Raw genomic sequence first — 17,761 nt, 5'->3', positions numbered from 1 at the left:
GCTGCAGTCCATGGGGTCACAAAGAGTCGTACATGACTGAGCAACTGAACTAAACTGAAAGTTGTAACTGGAAAAGTTACAGTTAATACACAGGAATCTCTTGCATGCCTATACACTAACAGTGAAAAATCAGAAAGAGAAATTAAGGAAACAATTCCACTTACCATGGCATCAAAAAGAATAAAATACCTAGGAATAAACTTATCTAAGGGGACAAAAAGACTTGTACTCTGAAAACTATAAGATACTGACAAAAGAAACTGAAGATGACACAAACAGATAGAAAGATATACCATGTTCTTGGATTGGAAAAATCAATATTATCAAAATGACTATACTACCCAAGGCAATCCACAGATTCAAAACCATCTCTATCTAATTACCAATGGCATTTTTGACAGAATTATAACAAAAAAATTAAATTTGTATAGAAACACAAAAGACCCTGAATAGTAAAAGCAATTTTTAAAAAAAGATTTATTTATTCATTTTTGGCTGTGCTGGGTCTTTGTTGCTGCACTCGGACTTTCTTAGTTGCAGCAAGCAGAACCTACTCTTCACTGTGGTATGTGGGCTTCTTGTGGTGGCTTCTCTAGTTGCAGAGCATGGGCTCTAGGCATACGGGTTTCAGTAGCTGCGGCACGTGGGCTCAGTAATTGTGCCTTGCAGGCTCTAGAGCACCGGCTCGGTAGTTGTGGTGCACAGGTTTAGTTGTCACGTGACATTTGGGATCTTCCTGGAGCAGAGATCAAACCCATGTCCCCTGCATGGATTCTTAGCCACTGGATCACCAGAGTAGACCAGCCAAAGCAATCTTGAGAAACAAGAACAGAGCTGGAAGAATGAGGCTTCCTGACTTCAGACTATATTACAAAACCATAGTAATCAAAACAGCCTGGTCCTGGCACAAAAGCAGAAATATAAATCATGAAAACAGGATAGAAAGTCCAGAGAAAAACCCATGTACTATGGTCATCTAATCTATGACAGAGGAGGCAAGAATATACAATGGAAAAAATATACAATGGTCTCTTCAATAAGTGGTGCTGGGAAAACTGGACAGCTACATGTAAAAGAATGAAATGAGAACCTTCTCTAACATCATATACAAAAATAAACTAAAAATAGATCAAACACCTAAATGTAAGGTATAAGACTCTGTCACTATTAGACTCTTAGAAGAAAACATAGGCAGAACACTCTTGGACAAAAATTGCAGCAATATCTTTTTAAATATTACTTTTATTTATTTATTTCAGCTCACCAAGTCTTAGTTGTGGCATGTGGGATCTTCAGTATTTGTGTGGTCCATGGGGTCCTTGGTTAGGGCATGTGAACTCTTAGTTGTAGCATTTGGGATCTTGTTCCCTGACCAAAGATCAAACCTTGGCCCCCTGTATTCAGAGCACAGAGTCTTAGCCACTGTACTACCAAGAAAGTCCTGGCAATATCTTTTTTGATCCACCTCCTAGAATAATGAAAATAAAAACAAAAATAAACTAATGGGACCTAATTAAACTTAAAAGCTTTTGCTCAGCAAAAGAAACCATAAACAAAATGAAAAGACAATCCACAGGATGGGAGAATATATTTGCAAATGAAGCACCCGGCAAGGGATTAATCTCCAAGATATACAAACAGCTCATGCAGCTCTATATCAAAAAGAAAGCAACCCAATCAAAAAATGTGCAGAAGACCTAAAGAGACATTTCTCCAAAGAAGACACACAGATGGCCAAGAGGCACATGAAAAGATGATCAACATCACTAATTATTAAAGAAATACAAATCAAAACTACAATGAGTTATCACCTCACACCAGTCAGAATAGCCATCATAAAAAAACCCAAATCTACAAACAATAAATGCTGGACAGGGTGTGGAGAAAAGGGAACCCTCCTACACTGTCTAGAGAGGTGTCTAGAGGGATGGATATTTGGATAGATATGTAATAAAGAAAGCAGAGTAAAATAGATTCTAGATGGTGGGCATTTGGGCAATAATCATATTATCCTTTCAACTTTTCTATACTTCTGGAAATTAAAAATAAAATCTTAAATAAAATCAATGATCTAACTTGCTGCTTGAACAAGGTAGACAAATAGGATCAGCTACAAAAAACTTAGAGCTAACCTTATACAAATAGTAAAATATTAAATTATTTTTTTTCTAAATTCAGCAACAAGGCAAAGGTGTCCTTCCTCATTATTTTAATTCAAGATTGTGTTGGAGATCTTAACCAATGCAAGAAAAAGAAAAGGATTACAGGTAGGAGAAGAAAAAGTAAAACTGTTAATCTTTGCAGTTAATGCAATAGTTGGAAATCTGAGCATCTATAATACAACCCCTAGATCTGGTACTTCCAAGATCAAAGGATACATAGTCAAAATTTACAAATCAATACTATCAGAAATACAATTGGAAAATGAAATGAAAACAATTCTATTTACAATAGCATGAAATACTTCAATTAACTTAGCAAATTAACTTAACAAAAACTGTGCATGACACTGCAAAAGAAATTGTGATATATGTAAACAATGAAATACTATTCAGTAACAAAAAGGAACAAACTGCTGATACATGAATCAATTTGCTTGAATCTCAAAAATATTACACTGAATGAAAAAAGCTAGAACAAAAATAGTATATAATATATGATTCATTTACATGTGCTTCTAGAACAGGCAAAACTAATATATAATGAAAAAGAAAATCAGGGCAGAGGTTGCTCCTGGATGGTATTGGGATGGGAATTGATTGGGATTGACTGGGGAGGAACATGAGAGAAACTTTTGGGATAATGGAAATGTTTTTAGGGGTGAGTTGCATGGATTTATGTAGTTATCAGATATGTCTATTAATGTATGTATATATACATTTTTAGCTTTGTCTCCTGAGAGGGCCTACAAACAATGACACATCAGTAGCAGTGAGCATACCCAGCACCCAGATTTTATTCTTTTATTGAAGTTTCTATCATTATCTAAATTTAGGACAATTTGGGCCTCATAATAAATGATAGAAATGGAGTATAATCCATTGAATAAAATAAGATTCTATGAATCCAATCTGTCCATTGGATTCTCCAGGCAAGAATACTGGAGTGGGTTGCCATGACCTTCTCCAGGGGAATCTTCCCAGCCCAGTGATTGAACCCAGGTCTCCCGCATTGCAGGCGGATTCTTTACCGTCTGGGCCATCAGGAAAGCCCTACAACAGAGTGTTCACTAAAAGATATGGAAGAAACATAAAGTTGGATACCATTAGTGGGCGTTGTGACTAGTGGGTAAAAATATTACACGCAGAATATGTACATAGTATTGAAGTATTTCCACACAAGTTACTTAATATTTACATGGGGAAAATGTTAACTTTACAGTGGAGACATCTCATGGCCACTACCTAAGCTAATTAGCAAAGTTTGGCCAATTTGACTGGGGAATCCCTGGTAACTCAGATGGTAAAGAATCTGCCTGCAACGCAGAAGACCCAGGTTCAATCCCTGGGTTGGGAAGATTCCCCTGGAGAAGGTCATGGCAACCTTCCCCTGGAGAAGGAAATGGACAATAAGACATCATGTATTTCCTGATATGATGCTCTAAGAAAGCTACAGCATCTCTCTGTGTTAGTATTAACAGAAATGGATAACCTAAATCTCATTATGGTGAAACATTAGACAAATTCAACTTGAATGACTTCCTACAAAATATCTGGTGTATATTCTCATCACTGAGGAACTTTTCCCTATTAAAAGAGACCAACAAGTCATAACATCTAAAAACAATATGGAATCTTGGGTTGGATCCTAGACAAGGAAAAATAAATATGAAGAATATTATGAAAAATATTATCTGGACAAGTGATGAAATTTGAATATGAACTTCAGATTAAATAACAGTATAATACCAGTGTTAAATTTTCTGATTTGGGTCATGGTACTGATTATGTAAAAGAATCTTCTTGTTCTTAGAAAATATAAAAGTATTTTGGGGTAAAGGCACAGTTGCCCTCTCTCCCGGGTAACAACTTAATTTTAAATGGTTCAGAAAGAATATACAAATATATATATATGCAGGCAGGCATATACAAACAAATATATATCAGAGTGAGAGAGAGAATGATAAATGGTGCAAAATATAAATAATTTGTGAGTCTGGTGAGTATATGGGGTTTCTTACACTATTCTTACAACTTTTTAGTAAATGTGTAATTATATCAAGGTCTTCTCTGGTGGCTCAGATGGTAAAAAATCCACTGGGGGATTTTGGGTCTCCCAATGTGGGAGACCTGGTTTCGATCACTGGGTCAGGAAGATCCCCTGGAGAAGAGCGTGGCTACCCACTCCAGTATTCTGGCCTGGAAAATTCTATGGACAGAAAATACAAGTTTGAAAAGTTATTCATACTACCAGCATATGTGTGTTTAAGTGAACCTATGTGTGTGTGTGTGGGTGGGTGTGGTAAACATAGTGGCATGCTACGATATTTGTAAGTATATGAACTCAGTGTTCAGTTTGAAATGGTGGTTCTTATTCTTAAAGGGAACAAACCTCTTTACTGATAAGTCCCACCATTCTGTCTGCTTCAAGTGCTTTTTTGTTTCATTGTTTTAGAAATACTGAGAAATTGGGAAAAGATAGCCTACTTTATTTTCATCCATAATCAAAACTAGCAAACCTCTTTTCCAGAATCTACTCAGGGTTTACCCTGCCAGGCAAAGTGAATATTTACAACCATGACTTCAGATCTGTTCATGAGACAATTATGTGTCTGTTGACTTGCTTCAAGGGATGGATTACTGAAAGGCATTAGTGTAATCCCAAATAGGACAACGTGTGTCTAGTGTGAAAAATGTGTCGACAAAAATCCACAAAATTCAATAGCCAGAGATGTTTTATAAAACCCAGACAAATATGAAGCTTTAATGAAGCTTTTTGGTTTTCATCATCGTCAGCATTATATATGTACTTTGTTTAAAGAGTCAAGTGATTCAGCAAGTTTTGTTAAGAAAAGATATCAATACCCTGTGCTCCCTCTGCCTATTACCCACTCTTTAGAGGTAACCACTTTCATCTTTTGTAGCTGATTATTTTTATGTTTGCTGCCATGTCTCTAAACATAATTAATTTTTATTTCTTTGATTTTTCAGTTTTGTAAACGAATATTTATTTGTAAACTTACTGTGGAAGGTAGGACCCAAATTCTCATTTCTCTCCCTTCGCCCACCACACAGTTACACACCCTTCCCATCTTTCCATCCTCCCCTCTCCCACAACCTCCAAAAACTGTTCTATCAAATTTTTATTCAGTCTATATTAAGGGTGTGCAAAATTATGATCATGTAAATAGAATTTACAACTAATGCAAGTCATGTACTATGATTATTGTCTTATCCTGAACATGCCTTTCTTTTCCCTGGAGTTAATAACTGTCACGTTTTGTAATTAGCTTACTTTTCCATGTACGTATCATGAATTCAGCCCCGAACTCTTTGACAGTTGTGTGAATTTCCTTTCAAGAGGTTCTGACACATCAAATATTCTAGTGGTTTCCTCTTCCAAGGAATAGTGCCTGTAATCTACTCTGGTCTGAACTGGTATGCCCATGTGCCTGGTGACAACTGTCATCTGGAAATTTCCCTTCACTGTCATCTTGTATGTGTGTGTGGTCAGTCACGTCTGACTCTTTGTGATCCCATGGACCGTGGTCTGCCATGCTCCTCTGACCCTGAGATTTTCCAGGCAAGTGGGTAGCCTTTATCTTCTCTAGGGGATCTTCCCAACCCACCGATCCAACCCAGGTCCCCTGCATGGCAGGTGGATTCTTTACCAGTTGAGCCACCAAGGAAGCCAAATACTGGAGTGGGTAGCCTATCCCTTCTCCAGCAGATCTTCCTGACCCAGGAGTTGAACCGGAATCTCCTGCACTGCAGGCAGATTCTTTACTGGCTGAGCTACCAGGGAAGCCCTTTGCAGGCAAGAATACTGGTCATTTCCTACTCAAGAGGACCTTCCTGACCCAGGGACTGAACCCACTTCTGTGTCTCCTGCATTGGCAGGTGGATTCTTTACCACTGTGCCACCTGAAACGTCCCCTCATTGTCATCATTCACCTCTCAGTTACTGTAGATGTCCTGTTCATTTTCATCTTGAGTTGTACTTTTGTTTTAGGGGAGCACATTCTCTAGTTATTTCAAAAGAAAGATGCAAAAGAATTGTGTTCTATTTTTTGTTTTCTGAGTATTTGCATTTCTGAAAATATCCTTATTCCCCCAATGTACCTGATTTAGGAGTAAGTCCTTCACCAAAGACAATATTGTTGGGAATGGAATAAATGAATATAAAAGTTAAGATCCTGTTGTTGTTGTTGTTGTTATTGCTCAGTTGCTCAGTCATGTCCAACTCTTTGCGACCCCATGGACTGCAGCACGCCAGGCTTCCCTGTCCTTCACCATCTCCCGGAGCTTGCTCAGACTCATGTCCATTAAGTCAGTGATGCCATCCAACCATCTTGCCCTCTGTCATCTCTTTCTCCTCCTGCCTTCAAACTTTCCGAGCATCAGAGTTTTCTCTAATGAGTTGGCCCTTCACATCAAGTGGCCAAAGTATTGGAGTTTCAGCTTCAGCTTCAACATCAGTCCTTCCAATGAATATTCAGGATTGATTTCCTTCAGCATTGACTGGTTTGATCTCCTAGGGACTCTCAGGAGTCTTCTCCAACACCACAGTTCAAAAGCATCAATTCTTTGGCACTTAACTTTCTTTATAGTCCAGTTTTCACATCCATAATGACTACTGGAAAAACCATAGCTTTGACTAGACAGACCTTTGTTGGCAAAGTAATGTCTCTGCTTTTTAATATGCTGTCTAGGTTGGTCACAACTGAAGTGACTTAGCAGCAGGTTGGTCATAACTTTTCTTCCAAGGAGCAAGCGTCTTTTAATTTCATGGGTGCAGTCACAATCTGCAGTGATTTTGGAGCCCAAGAAAATAAAGTCTCTCACTATTTCCATTGTTTCCCCATCTATTTGCCATGAAATGATGGGACTGGATGCCATGATTTTGATTTTTTGAATATTGAGTTTTAAGCCAAGTTTTTCACTTTCCTCTTTCACTTTGATCAAGAGACTCTTTAGTTCCTTTTTGCTTTCTACTATAACGGTGGTGTCATCTGCTTATCTGAGGTCGTTGATATTTCTCCTGGCCATCTTGATTATGGCTTGTGTTTCATCCAGCCCGTCATTTCGCATAATGTACTTTGAATATAAGTTAAATAAGCAGTGTGACAATATACAGCCTTTACGTACTCCTTTCCCAATTTGCAATGTGGGAGACCTGGGTTCGATTCCTGGGTCGGGAAGATCCCCTGGAGAAGGAAATGGCAACCCACTCCAGTATTCTTGCCTGGAGAATCCCATGGACGGAGGAGCTTGGTGGGCTACAGTCACAAAGAGTTGGACACGACTGAGTGACTTCACTTCACTTTCACTTTCCCGATTTGGAACCAGTCGGTTGTTCCACCTCCGGTTCTAACTGTTGTTTCTTTACCTGCATACAGATTTCTCAGGAGGCGGGTAAGTTGGTCTGGTGTTCCAATCTCTTGAAGAATTTTCCAGTTTGTTGTGATCCATACAGTCAAAGGCTTTATCATAGTCAATGAAGCAGAAGTAGATGGTTTTCTGGAATTCTCTTGCTTTTTCTATGATCCACTGGATGTTAGCAATTTGATCTCTGGCTTCTCTGCCTTTTATAAATCCAGCTTGAACATCTGGAAGTTCATGGTTCATGTACTGTTGAAGCCTAGCTTGGAGAATTTTGAGCATTACTTTGCTAGCGAGTGAGATGAGTGCAATTGTGCAGTAGCTTTAACATTCTTTGGCATTGCCTTTCTTTGGAATTGGAATGAAAGCTAACCTTTTCTAGTCCTGTGGCCACTGCTGAGTTTTCCAAATTTGCTAGCATATTGAGTGCAACAGTTTAACAGCATCATCTTTTAGGATTTGAAATAGCGCAACTGGAATTCTTTCACTTCCACTAGCTTTGTTCGTTGTGATGGTTCCTAAGGCCAACTTGACTTTGCATTCCAGAATGTCTGGCTCTAGGTGAGTGATCACAACATCATCATGGTTATCTGGGTCATGAATAGTTCTTCCGTGTATTCTTGTCATCCCTTCTTAATATCTTCTGCTTCTTTTAGGTCCATATCATTTTCATTCTTTATTGTGCCCATCTTTGCATGAAATGTTCCCTTGGATCTCTAATTTTCTTGAAGAGATCTCTGGTCTTTCCCATTCTGTTGTTTTCCTCTGTTTCTTTCCATTGATCACTTAGGAAGGCTATCTTATCTCTCCTTGCTATTTTTTGGAAGTCTGCATTCAGATGGATATATCTTTCCTTTTCTTCTTTCCCTTTCGCTTCTCTTCTTTTCTCAGCTATTTGGAGGGTCTCCTCAGATAGCCATTTTGCCTTTTTGCATTTCTTTTTCTTGGGGATGGTTTTGTACAGCCTCCTGTACAATGTTACGAACCTCTGTCCGTAGTTCTTCAGGCACTCTGTCTATCAGATCTAGTCCCTTAAATCTATTTCTCACTTCCACTGTATAATGTTAAGGGATTTGATTTAGGTCATACCTGAATGGCCTAGTAGTTTTCCCTATTTTCTTCAATTTAAGTCTGAATTTGGCAATAAGGAGCTCCTGATCTGAGCCACAGTCAGCTCCCGTTCTTGTTTTTGCTGACTGCATAGAGCTTCTCCATCTTTGGCTGCAAAGAATATAATTAATCTGATTTCAGTATTGACCATTTGGTGATGTCCATGTGTCGATTCATCTCTTGTGTTGTTGGAAGAGAGTGTTTGCTATGACCAGTGCATTTTCTTGGCAAAACTCTATTATCCTTTGCCCTGCTTCATTTTGTACTCCAAGGCCAAACTTGTTTATTACTCCAGGTATCACTTTACTTCCTACTTTTGCATTCCAGTCCCCTATGATGAAAGGACATCTTTTTTTGGTGTTTGTTCTAGAAAGTCATATAGGTTTTCACAGAATTGTTCAACCTCAGCTTCTTTGGCATTAGCGTTTAGGGCATAGACTTTGATTACTGTGATATTGAATGGTTTGCCTTGGAAATGAACAGAGATCATTCTGTTCACCTATAAAATCTTGCAGGAGAGTTAGATTCTAAGAGTTTAGGAATGGGGTCAGAGGGTTGTCCCCAAACACTTACCTGAAATAGATGATGAAACAGGAGGAAACTGAGATACCTTTAACTAGCAGGTTTACATTCTTATCCCACATCCACCCTTCCCCTCTGTGAAAGGAGAACTGTAGAGGAAGAGTGAGTCAGTCAGTCTGTACTCAGAAAATAACAAATGCTGTATTTTTGTATATCTGATTTTATCATGTGATCAAACTTGACCAGTCCATGTACATTTCTGATTTCTTTTTTGTCCCCCACTTCAGTTCAGTCGCTCAGTCGTGTCTGACTCTTTGTGACCCCATGAATCGCAGCACACCAGGCCTCCCTGTCCATCACCAACTCCCGGAGTTCACTCAGATTCATTTCCATCAAGTCAGTGATGCCATCCAGCCATCTCATCCTCTGTCATCCCCTTCTCCTCCTGCCCCCAATCCCTCCCAGCATCAGAGTCTTTTCCAATAAGTCAACTCTTTGCATGAGGTGGCCAAAGTACTGGAGTTTCAGCTTTAGCATCATTCCTTCCAAAGAAATCCCAGGGCTGATCTCCTTCAGAATGGACTGGTTGGCTCTCCTTGCAGTCCAAGGGACCCTCAAGAGTCTTCTCCAACACCACAGTTCAAAAGAATCAATTCTTCGGTGCTCAGCTTTCTTCACAGTCCAACTCTCACATCCATACATGACCACTGGAAAAACCATAGCCTTGACTAGACGGACCTTGACTAGATGGACCTTAGTCGGCAAAATAATGTCTCTGCTTTTGAATATGCTATCTAGGTTGGTCATAACTTTTCTTCCAAGGAGTAAGCGTCTTTTACTTTCATGGCTGCAGTCACCATCTGCAGTGATTTTGGAGACCCCAAAAATAAAGTCTGACACTGTTTCCGCTGTTTCCCCATCTATTTCCCATGAAGTGATGGGACCGGATGCCATGATCTTCATTTTCTGAATGTTGAGCTTTAAGCCAACTTTTTCAGTCTCCTCTTTCACTTTCATCAAGAGGCTTTTTAGTTCCTTTTCGCTTTCTGCCATAAGGGTGGCGTCATCTGCATATCTGAGGTGATTGATATTTCTCCCGGCAATCTTGATTCCAGCTTGTGTTTCTTCCAGTCCATCCAGCGTTTCTCATGATGTACTCTGCATATAAGTTAAATAAGCAGGGTGACAATATACAGCCTTGACATACTCCTTTTCCTATTTGGAACCAGTCTATTGTTCCATGTCCAGTTCTAACTGTTGCTTCCTGACCTGCATACAGATTTCTCAAGAGGCAGGTCAGGTGATCTGGTATTCCCATCTCTTTCAGAATTTTCCACAGTTTATTGTGATCCACACAATGACTGTCTTTTATTTTTGGGGTCTCCAAAATCACTGCAGATGGTGACTGCAGCCATGAAATTAAAAGACGCTTACTCCTTGGAAGAAAAGTTATGACCAAACTAGACAGCATATTCAAAAGCAGAGACATTATTTTGCTGACTAAGGTCCGTCTAGTCAAGGTCCGTCTAGTCAAGACTATGGTTTTTCCAGTGGAAAAAGCAATATAGATGTTTCCATTGTGAGGCAAAGTGTTTTGGAAAACCAAAGGATATGTTGTACAGAAGTATTTCTAAGGTGTATAAGTTCCTAATCAACAGGTGATGAAGGTGAAAGAATGATATTAAATAAGGAAAAAGCTGATACATGAAACGTGTGTAATGGGATCATACAGTTCTATTAAATGTGATTTGACATCTTGCATAGGCCCTGTGCAGAAAGAACTACCACAGTTTTTCAAAGAGCAACATAAGGATATAATAACCTTATTTTGCCACTTTCTTCTTCATGGAAACTTTATTCTCACTGGCCCTCTTCAAACTCTGCTGTCCAGCAAATTATGATAAAGGGCAGGAGCTATTTAACAGCTCTTCCCCATTCAGATCAGAGAAGGCAGTGGCAACCCACTCCAGTACTCTTGCCTGGAAAATCCCATGGACGGAGGAGCCTGGTAGGCTAAGAGTCGGACACAGCTGAAGCGACTTAGCAGCAGTAGTAGCCCCATTCAGATGTCTGAGGGTGTGAGATCTAACTTCAGTGAGCTTTGTTTCTCTTAACACTCCATGTGTTTCTAGACCTCATAATTGCTAATAAAAGCCTGCTGATGATAAGTCCACGTCAGTCGAATTATTCTTTTTTTAGTTATCTGTTCCCCAGCCAGGGATTATTCCCCTCGGAAGTGAGAGTCCAGAGTCCTAATCACTGGACCACCAGGGAATCCCCTCATTACCTTTGATTTCTGCAGTTTAACTTCAGCGTGCCTTCCTGTTGATTTGTTCCTATTTTTCCTCAAGAAGATTCTTTGTTGTTTTTCAATCTTAGGATTCATGGTTAGGAGAGTTCTCCTCTGTCACCTTTTTGGATATTCCTTTTCTCTCATTCTCTCTACTTCCTCCCCCTGAAGTTCTTACTGGGTTTATATTGGAGCTTCTCATTCTGTGTTTCATATTTCTTAGATACTCTCTGATATATTGTTTTTTTTTCCCTCTGCGCCACCTTCTGGGTGATTTTTTTCACATCATCTCGTTTCCTCTTTTTTTCATAATGTCTGGTGAAATACTATTTCTATTTTATGGCAGGACAAGAAAAAAGTAAACATAAACTTTTCTGTGTGTTTGTTTGGCCCTTCTCACTCCCACTGTGCAGTGCGGATTTGCACTACACGTTAACCAGGGTTCTGCAAAGATGGGATGCCAGCAGTGTAACTTCTTAGAAGAACAGTGTCCTTTCTCAGCTCTGTAGGGAGCTTGCTTGCTGCTTGCTCTATGTGCTACCCTGGCTATGTATGCTTGGTGAAGTTTATCTGGATCAGCATATCATGTTGATATACAGTCTTTTGTCTCAAAAATGTATATGACATGCCTTCAACTTCTAACAAATGGAACAGTTCTCAAAGTTTTCTGTGAATCTGCTTCCCGGGTTATAATCCTCTATTTAGCTTGAATAAAATTCCCTTTATTTCTTCGTGATAGTTGAAGTTTCATTGACATGTCTTTTTATCCCCTTCCTTAGAGTTTCACTTCTTTTCTGAGAAGAACATAACTAGACTTTATTTTTTTTAATTTATTTTTTAATTTTTATATTTACTTTATTTTGCTTTACAATACTGTATTGGTTTTGCCATACATTGACATGAATCAGCCACGGGTGTACATGAGTTCCCAATCCTGAACCCCTCTCCCACCTCCCACCCCATATCATCTCTCTGGATCATCCCCGTGCACCAGTCCCAAGCATCCTGTATCCTGTATCGAACATAGACTGGCACTTTGTTTCTTACCTGATAGTATACATGTTTCAATGCCATTCTCCGAAATCATCCCACCCTCTCCCCATAACTAGACTTTAATATAGCTCGGCCACCTCGGTGCCTGGCTATTTGTCATATGTATTATTTCTTGGACCTACTGCTCTTCTCTGATATTATTGTTTTCCATCTAATTTTTGATTCTGAGTTAGAGTTATTTACTGTGTGATTTCTATGTACTCTGGCTTATTAAGATGTCCTTATAGAATTATTTCTGATTTGGATTTTGTCACCTTGCGTGCTGAGTTGCTTCCGTCGTGTCCAACTCTTTGTGATCCAATTGACCATAGCCCACCAGGGTCCTCTGTCTATGGGATTCTCCAGGCAAGAATACTGGAGTTGGTTGCCATTTCCTCCCCCAGGGAATCTTCCTGAACCAGGGACTGAACCTGAATATCTTGTGTCTCTCGTGTTGGCAGGCAGATTCTTCACCACTAGCGCCACCTGGGAAGCCCAGTGAGAATGTGTACCTACAACCCCTGCCTGCAGAGACTGGATTCAGATCGTCTCTTGCTGACTCTTCCACCCATCAGTTCAGTTCAGTTCAGTCGCTCAGTCGTGTCCGACTCTTTGTGACCCCATGAATCACAGCACGCCAGGCCTCCCTGTCCATCACCAACTCCTGGAGTTCACTCAGACTCGCGTCCATTGAGTCAGTGATGCCATCCAGCCATCTCATCCTCTGTCGTACCCCTCTCCTCCTGCTCCCAATCCATCCCAGCATCAGAGTCTTTTCCAATGAGTCAGCTCTTCTCATGAGGTGACCAAAGTACTGGAGTTTGAGCTTCAGCATCATTCCTTCCAAAGAAATCCCAGGGCTGATCTCCTTTAGAATGGACTGGTTGGATCTCCTTGCAGTCCAAGGGACTCTCAAGAGTCTTCTCCAACACCACAGTTCAAAAGCATCAATTCTTCGGCTCTCTGCCTTCTTCACAGTCCAACTCTCACATCCATACATGACCACAGGAAAAACCATAGCTTTGACTAGACGGACCTTTGTTGGCAAAGTAATGTCTCTGCTTTTTAATATGCTATCTAAGTTGGTCATAACTTTTGTTCCAAAGAGTACGTGTCTTTTAATTTCATGGCTGCAGTCACCATCTGCAGTGATTTTGGAGCCCAAAAATATAAAGTTTGACACTGTTTCCAGTTTCCCCATCTATTTGCCATGAAGTGATGGGACTGGATGCCATGATCTTTGTTTTCTGAATGCTAAGCCAAAATTTTCAGTCTCCTCTTTCACTTTCATCAAGAGGTTTTTTAGCTCCTCTTCACTTTCTGCCATAAGGGTGGTGTCATCTGCATATCTGAGGTTATTGCTATTTCTCCTGGCAATCTTGATTCAAGCTTGTGTTTCTTCCAGTTCAGCCTTTCTCATGATGTACTCTGCATATAAGTTAAATAAGCAGGGTGACAATATACAGCCTTGACGTACTCCTTTTCCTATTTGGAACCAGTCTGTTGTTCCATGTCCAGTTCTAACTGTTGCTCCCTGACCTGCATATAGGTTTCTCAAGAGGCAGCTCAGGTGGTCTGGTATTCTCATCTCTTGAAGAATTTTCCACAGTGTATTGTGATCCACGTAGTCAAAGGCTTTGGCATAGTCAATAAAGCAGAAATAGATGTTTTTCTGGAACTCTCTTGCTTTTTCCATGATCCAGTGGATGTTGGCAATTTGATCTCTGGTTCCTCTGCCTTTTCTAAAACCAGCTTGAACATCTGGAAGTTCACGGTTCATGTATTGCTGAAGCCTGGCTTGGAGAATTTTGAGCATTACTTTACTAGCATGTGAGATGAGTGCAATTGTGCGGTAGTTTGAGCATTCTTTGGCATTGCCTTTCTTTGGGATTGGAATGAAAACTGACCTTTTCCAGTCCTGTGGCCACTGCTGAGTTTTCCAAATTTGCTGTCATATTGAATGCAGCATTTTCACAGCATCATCTTCAGGATTTGAAATAGCTCAACTGGAATTCCATCACCTCCACTAGCTTTGTTCGTAGTGATGCTTCCTAAGGCCCACTTGACTTCACATTTCAGGATGTCTGGCTCTAGATGAGTAATCATACCATCGTGATTATCCACGTCGTGAAGATCTTTTTTGTATAGTTCTTCTGTGTATTCTTGCCACCTCTTCTTAATATCTTCTGCTTCTGTTAGGTCCATACCATTTCTGTCCTTTATCAAGCCCATCTTTGCATGAAATGTTCCCTTGGTGTCTCTGATTTTCTTGAAGAGATCTCTAGTCTTTCCCATTCTGTTGTTTTCCTCTATTTCTTTGCATTGATCGCTGAGGAAGGCTTTCTTATCTCTTCTTGCTATTCTCTGGAACTCTGCATTCAGATGCTTGTATCTTTCCTTTTCTCCTTTGCTTTTCGCTTCTCTTCTTTTCACAGCTATTTGTAAGGCCTCCTCAGACAGCCATTTTGCTTTTTTGCATTTCTTTTCCATGGGGATGGTCTTGATCCCTGTCTCCTGTACAATGTCACGAACCTCCGTCCATAGTTCATCAGGCACTCTGTCTATCAGATCTAGTCCCTTAAATCTATTTCTCACTTCCACTGTATAATCATAAGGGATTTGATTTAGGTCATACCTGAATGGTCTAGTGGTTTTCCCTACTTTCTTCAATTTAAGTCTGAATTTGGCAATAAGGAGTTCATGATCTGAGCCACAGTCAGCTCCTGGTCTTGTTTTTGTTGACTGTATAGAGCTTCTCCATCTTTGGCTACAAAGAATATAATCAATCTGATTTCGGTGTTGACCATCTGGTGATGTCCATGTGTAGAGTCTTTTCTTGTGTTGTTGGAAGAGGGTGTTTGCTATGACCAGTGCATTTTCTTGGCAAAACTCTATTATCCTTTGCCCTGCTTCATTCCGCATTCCAAGGCCAAATTTGCCTGTTACTCCAGGTGTTTCTTGACTTCCTACTTTTGCATTCCAGTCCCCTATAATGAAAATTATACAAGGACTGTGCTTCCATCCATAGCGCAGCCTATTAGCCTGTTTCTACGCATGTCTCTACACACACCAGCAGGTGGGGTTTTTCTTGTTTCACAGGCAGAACAGCTTTTCCCAGTGCCAGCTTTCTGCAGAGAGCTCATTTCTGTTCTGACCTGTTCAGGTGTTTGTTTATGTGCTGGTGGTCTCAGGTCCTCTGTTCCCATGGGCTTTTCTACCCTGACCCCTTGTGCGAATATCCAGTTCTGATCCTTGAGGGCCATTTGATTTTAACTCATGATCATCACTATTCTAGCTTGGTGTTTCTCTCCATTTATTAGCACCTGGAAATTTATAGGTGGAACTTGTAAAGAGAAAGTCCAGGAAAATGATCTTTAGCTGGTAAATAAGTGGATTGGAAATTTAAAAAATAATATCAGATTTAACTTCACCTAGTTAATAGTCTACTAATTTGTAAGCTTTATTTAAGCTTGCATAGCCTTTTTTTTTTTTTTTGCTGTGTGGCACGGGTAACCTTAATTTCCCAATCAGGGACTGAACCCATGACCCCTTCAGTGGAAGCGTGAAGCCCTAACCACTGGACTGCCAAGAAATTCCCTAGATTATTTTTTTTAAGTTGAACTTATTCGCTGTTTGGTTTCATAGAACCGCATAATTTCCAGGTGGAAGGATAGGTACCCTAGTGAAAGCATAACGTGGTAGGAAAGATAGGGCTGTAGCATTCAGGCACATCAGGGTTCACACGCTGGCTTTAGCACTTACTGTTACCTAACCTTGGGTAATTTACTCGTCTCTCAACACTTTGGTTTCTCCATTAGAAAGGTGAATACAGTAATACTCATCTAATATTACTGCTGAGAGGATTAAAAGTGATCATAGCAATTAACAGTAATTGAGTATTTATGATGTACTCAACACTCGGCCAGGTGCTTTGATGGATTATCTCTTTTAATGTAGGTGAAATTTTTAGTCCAGTGCCTGGCAGACTGCAAATGTTTAATAAATGTGGCTATTAGTCTCACATACGTTACCTCATCCTAGCCAGGCTTTGATCCTATGACACCCTTCACCTCACTCCACCCTTACTGTTAGTCAACAAGTTTCTGCTTAAAGAGAGCAGTCAGAATTCCAGCGTTGGAGTCAGACTCACTGGATTCAAATCTGCCACTTTCTTGCTCTCTGACATTGGGTAAATATATCTGTGAAATGAGGAAAATAGTAGTTTCTTCCAGGGTAATTTTAAGGTAAATTTGATTGAAGGCAGAAGGAGAAGGGGGTGGCAGAGGATGAGATGGTTAGATAGCATCACCAATTCAATGGACAAGAATCTGAGCAAACTCCAGGAAATAGTGAAGGACAGGGAAGCCTGACATGCTGCAATCCATGGGATCGCAAAAGTCAAACATGACTTAGAGACTGAACAATTTTGAGGCTCAAATGAGTTAATGCATGCAAAGCACTTAGAATAGTGCCTGGTACATTGTAAATCCTCAGCCAGTATTTACTACTACTGGAAATTTGTTATCATCTCGAACTTATTTTGTTTCAGAAGCGTTCATACTCACCCTCACTTTTACTCTTTTATTTTCATCCATAATATGAAGGAACTATTCAGCCAGTAAATGAGAGTAGGGCATGAAGAAGGGATGAAACAGAGATACCATGGTGAGATTCTATGCAAACTCAGTAGGTGACCTCTGAAGAAGGAAGCATTGACTAGGATGACTTTGCACACAGTGAGACTCCAGCAGTTGGGGTTACAGGCTAAGGAATGAATGTGTAGGGGCTTGATCCCTCCTGAGGACTCATAGAAACCACACTCGGAGATCAAGAAAAACTCAGAAGGAGGGTTATAGTGAGCTTTGGTCCAGTTGTGTCTTCCTGAAACTGATCCTCTGCATTCCTGTTAAAGTGCTCTGAATGGATGCAAATGCGACCATGCCTCTTTATATTTTAAAATAATGTGTGCTCTACCCACCCTTCCCCTATTGATTTATCAAGGTCCTTCATGATCTGGCCTTTGTTGTTTCTTTCAGGTCTCTATTACATTATATGCCAATAAATAGGCTGTTTTTTGATTCATGCCTTTGCTCAAATGTATCCCTTTCCTGAAAGACAGTGTTTCTTTTCCTTTTTTTACTTTCTATCTCTTTAAAATATTTGGGACCTTTGAAAGCATCTATCTTAATCTATCTCTTCATTGAAGGGGAGGGGGGAAATGGCAGTATATTAGATCAAGTTTGCACATTTTACTAGAATTGGTCAG

The sequence above is a fragment of the Capricornis sumatraensis genome, chromosome 2 (assembly GCF_032405125.1).
Source record: "Capricornis sumatraensis isolate serow.1 chromosome 2, serow.2, whole genome shotgun sequence".
Classification (NCBI taxonomy): domain Eukaryota; kingdom Metazoa; phylum Chordata; class Mammalia; order Artiodactyla; family Bovidae; genus Capricornis; species Capricornis sumatraensis.
The sequence above is the reverse complement of the archived record's forward strand: the minus strand, read 5'-3'. Positions refer to the sequence as shown.